We start from the raw sequence: 4,903 nt of genomic DNA, 5'->3' as shown, positions 1-4,903 counted from the left end.
TCCTAGACTGTCGTCATCCCATTGGGCTTCAAAAAGGTTTTTTTTTTTAAAAAAAAAATGGATCTTCTAAGATTTTTTGGTGTGTGCCAAATATATTTAGAAGCCTCAGGCCTGGTTTGTCATCCTTGAGCCCTGGCCCTCCCGCCGGCTCGGCCGCCCGCTCTCCGTGCTTCCCTCCAACCCTGCTTCTCGCTGCTCCCCGTTTCCTTGACGTGACCCCTGTCCACTTCTGCCACGTCTCGGTCCCTGCCTCGTGTGTCTCGTGCCCTGCCGCCCCCTCACTGGGCCACCAAGGGCAGAGTGCCCCTTCCACAGCTGGGCACTGCCCGACCGAGACTTCCCATGGTCACTTTCCATCTTGGCCTTGGAACCCGCGTACCGCTTACACCTACGCATGTCACATGGCCCCTGAGTGCAGCCGCACCCTTCTCGCCAATTTTCTTGCCTTTTCTTTCTTTCCTTTTTTTTTTTTTTCCTAATGTGATAACCTCACTCCTTCACTTCGTTGGCGGGATATTGAAAGGGCCAGCTCCAGCGTTCCTGCTGCTGGAAAGGCCCAGACACGCCCGTGGGGGCTTCGGCTGGACTCCGGCCGCCCCAACCGGTGACAGCTGGGCAGTGGTGGCAGTCACTGGTGTCTGGGCCCTGCTGGATAGCTTTGGTGGGTGTACTCCTGAGCCCTGAGATGTCAAGACTGCCAAGTGGCCTTCTAGGGCGGTCGCCGCAGGGCAGCAGCTTCGGGCCGTGAGGCCAGCGCGTATCTGCCACTCAGACCCACTGCTCTGTCACTCGGGGTGCCCAGCGCGTCTCATTGGCTTGTGCCTACAGCACGCTGCCCATGTTCAGGTCGGACTTCGGGGTGTCTGGGCTGTGAAGGCCCCCAGTCAGTCACCAGGAAGCTCAGGAGAGGTCGGAAGGGGGGCACACTGGACGGCTTGGCGGGCTTTGCAGTCAGCCGTGCAAAACTGACTCGGGTTTGCTGGAAACGGATCCGAGCGAGGAGCACACGGATTCTTTTCCAGCAAATTGAACTCCGTGTACACTCATGAACGTCCTGCTTTTCCCCACAACACTGTGGTGGGGGCTCTTCAGCTTTCCTGAAGTGTGGTTGTAATCCTTGGTTTTAAAGTAGGTTTAAAGCGCGTCCCAGTGAGGTAGCAGGGGCAGGCAATCAAGCCCTTCCCGTCAGCTCCAGCTGGTTCTGCTTTAGCGGAATTGGAAGGGCGTTCTGCGAGCCTTGCAGCTGCTGAATTCCGCCTCGCTCGTTCCTGCCCAAGAGTGAAGCCAGATGCTCAAATTCACCTTGTGTTCGTCGCCAAGCGATAGTTGACCTTGGCGATCCAGTCATGTGTCACTGTTCTGAGTCGATCGCTTGAACTTGTCTCGAGCTCTGTATGAATTAACGGCTCTGTTTGTGACCGTCTTAACCATTTATAACTTCCTGTCTTTGTACGTTCTGATCTCCATTTGTGCATGTTATGAATGCAAGTAGAAGGGGTTATTTAAAGCCCGTTTCTTACTGTTTTCTTTGTGTGTCTTCAGAACTACGTGGATCCCACCATATTTACTCTCAACAGACTCATTTTTCAAAGTTCGGAGGGAGGGAGTACTCCCTGCACCCAGTGGTTGGCTCCTCAGATGCCTGGTGCAGCGGGGGCCGGGGCCCGGGGGTGCAGTGGGTACGCCGGGGCCCTGGGGTGCAGTGGGGGCCGGGCCAGGTCAGGCCAAAACCAGGAGCTCAATATTCAGCCCGGGTCTCCTGTGGGTGTCAGGGACGCAAGCATCTGAGCCGTCACTATTGCATCCCGCCCAGGGCCTGGGATGGCAAGAAGCTGGGTTAGAGCGCTGGGAGCCAGGGTGAACGCAGGCCTTCTGAGAACGGGAGGCGGATTTCTAAGTGGCGACTTAGCCACTATGGCCGAGCTGGCCCTGGGCTCACGCTGGACGCTTCCATGTCCTGGATTCTGTGTGTGTAATGGTGTGAGATGGCATTTTCTGAGTCCCTTACTCCTTTCTTGTCCCAGCGTGGACTTAAATGTGGACCTGCTGTTACACACGTGTAACAGGGACTAGCATCATGGCATAGGAAGCTAAGCCCCCTCACGGTGCCAGCTTGGGTTCTGGCTGCTTCGCTTCCCATCCAGCTCTCTACTTGGGCCTGGGAAGAGACCACGTAGAGACTCGGAAGCAATCCTGGCTCCTGGCTTTAAATTGGCACAGCTGCAACCATTGTAGCTATCTGGAGAGTGACCCAGTGGGTACAAGATCTTTTCTAACTCTGCCTCTTAAATAATAATAAATCTTAAACTATCCATGGGTTTAAAATATTTTGCACCTAAGTTTTTATTTTAGATTTACTTATTTGAAAGTCAGAGAGGGCCCAGCGCTGTGGGCTAGTGGCTAAAGTCCTCACCTTGAACGCGCCCGGATCCCATATGGGCACTGGTTCTAATCCTGGCGGCCCTGCTTCCCATCCAGCTCCCTGCCTGTGGCCTGGGAAGGCAGTGGAGGATGGCCCAGAGTATTGGGACCCTGCACCTGTGGGAGACCTGGAGGAGGCTCCTGGCTCCTGGCTCCGGATCAGCACAGCACTGGCTGTTGCAGTCACTTGGGGAGTGAATCATTGCACGGATGATCTTTCTCTCTGTCTCTTCTCTCTGTATATACCTGACTTTGCAAAATAAATAAATAAAAATAAAATAAAATCTTCCATTTGCTGATTCACTCTCCCAAGGGGCAGCAGTGGCCAGGGCTGGGCCGGGGCAAAGCCAGGAGCCAAGAACTTCGTCAGTCTCCCACACGGGTGGCAGGGAGCTCACGTGGCAAGCTGACATTGCAGGTGACAGCTTCACACACCATGCCGCAAGGCCAGCCGGCGATGTCTTGTCATCCCATGTTTGAAGAGCCTTCATCTGTGAAAAGTCTGAGTCAAGCGTTGAGGTGACTTCACACTCCCCTGCACGTTAGGGATCACAAAGCCCCCTCTCGTTAGGCTGCCTGTTACTGCTCATACATTTATGATAAAGCCTTGATTTATTACAGCAAAAAAAAAATCCAGGGCACTCATGAAGCCCCCCACCATCTCTTCTGGCAGGCAGGGGGCAGTGTCCAGCCTGCAGGCCACCCAAGGCCTGGGAGGTCATTTGGATTGGTCCTGTTGAGATGACCAGAAACAGGACTAGAAATGCAGTTGATCGTAGCAGGCTAACTTTGCAGTTGATGATTGTGTCCAACCCTTGAATGGTGGTGGGACTGTGCACGTGGTCCCTGGTGGTGGGCTGTGTTGGCCTCTGGTGCTGGTGGGACTGTGCACCTGGCCCCTGGTGGTGGGCTGTGTCGGCCTCTGGTGGTGGTGGGACTGTGCACCTGGCCCCTGGTGGTGGGCTGTGTCAGCCTCTGGTGCTGGTGGGACTGTGCACCTGGCCCCTGGTGGTGGGCTGTGTCAGACTCTAGGCTCCAAGACAGAAGGCAGGTGCCAGAACACAGGTTTGGTTGGTACAGTCCATCCATGACCCATGAGCCTTCCTGGCCAGTTCTCGGCACAGCAGGACCCTCCCCTAGCCCGCGTTCCCAGGGGCCATCCAGGGGCCAGGCTTGCCAGCAGTCTCAGCAGGAGCTTCTTCAGAGTCTGCCATGTGGGTACAGGGGCCTCAGGATTTGGGCCGTCTTCTACTGCTTTCCGAGGCCACAAATGGGGAGCGGGATGGGAAGTGGAACAGCCGGGACTTGAACCAGTGTCCCTATAGGATCCCAGCACTCGAAGGGGGAGGATTGGCCAGTTGAGTCAACATGCTGGCCCCACCAAAGGTCTCTTTATGCACAAAAGTCCTCGGCCAGGTGGGTGTATTTTGTGGTTGGAGATGGGGAAGTTGGACTTGAAGCACTTACCTGCCTTCATCCACGCTCATGCCCTCCTTCCTGCACTTTACACACCCAAGCGTGATTATGAGACGGTGGGGTCGTTGGCTGCCCTCTTCCCACCCTGTCTTGTCAGCTCTTCTCTCTCCATCCTGGCTGAAGATAAGTTGCTATCACCTTGGTCATGTCTGTTCAGGGCATCAAGGTTCCTCCAGGCACAAGGGCTGGCTCTGTGATGACCACAGGAAGTAACAGGACCAGGCTGGTATTACAAGCACAGCTGTGGGAGCTCCCGGGGTCCTAGGCAGCTCTTGGGGAGTAACGTAATGTGTTGGCGGTCACGTGCAGTTGACAGTGTTGGGACAGGCACACACGTGAGCACTCGTGTTGGGGCTGGAGTCTGTCTGGAGGCTACTAACCCCCCTCACTGCTTAGGAGAAGAGGGTGTGCTCACTTCAACAGCACATATACTAAAATTGGAATGATACAGAGAAGATGAGCATGGCTTCTGCGCAAGGATGACACGCAGATTCGTGATGGAGAAGAGGGTGAGGGGGCTGGTGCAGGACTTAGCACGTCTGCGTGGCAGCACGCAGCAAGGGAGCTCTTGGCTGGGGAGCATGGCGTGTCTTCAGACTTTATTTTTGGGTGTGGGGCTGGGACATATCTGTTGCTAACAGATGTTGAAGTCTGGTGTGAGGTACGAAAGCCCAGCAGGATCTAAAGGGCTGAAACAATCTGTTTATTGGGGTTTTATTGAGCACAATGGACAGTGCAATGAGAGTGGAGCTGGGACCTCATGTGACTTGAGAGAGTGAATAGGTGCTGGCCCAGGGAAAGGAGTAAGCCGGATCTCTAAACTGCAAGGAGGGCGATCACGGCAAAGGATGTGAGCGGGGGTGGTAGAGCTCGCTGTGATGCCAGCTTTGAGCGTCTTGCTGTGGCCATGCAGAGCGAGTCTCTGACCTGGTATGCCTTTTCCAGGTCCATATGCCTTGTACCCGGAGAGCCGTACTCTGACATCTGACCTCACCAGAGAAGCAGG

General features: G+C 55.1%; 1 non-coding gene across 1 annotated transcript; it reads left to right on the top strand.

Moving 5' to 3' along the window:
- Window positions 1-4,304: 4,304 nt before the first annotated feature.
- LOC121155192 lies at window positions 4,305-4,411 on the top strand. Its single transcript, XR_005883634.1, has one exon. It is a non-coding gene; the product is annotated as a U6 spliceosomal RNA (small nuclear RNA).
- The last annotated feature ends 492 nt before the right edge of the window (window positions 4,412-4,903 follow it).

This window comes from Ochotona curzoniae, unplaced genomic scaffold (genome assembly GCF_017591425.1).
Source record: "Ochotona curzoniae isolate NIBS_2020 unplaced genomic scaffold, NIBS_Ocur_1.0 contig_2861, whole genome shotgun sequence".
Taxonomy (NCBI): domain Eukaryota; kingdom Metazoa; phylum Chordata; class Mammalia; order Lagomorpha; family Ochotonidae; genus Ochotona; species Ochotona curzoniae.
The sequence above is the reverse complement of the archived record's forward strand: the minus strand, read 5'-3'. Positions and strand labels throughout refer to the sequence as shown.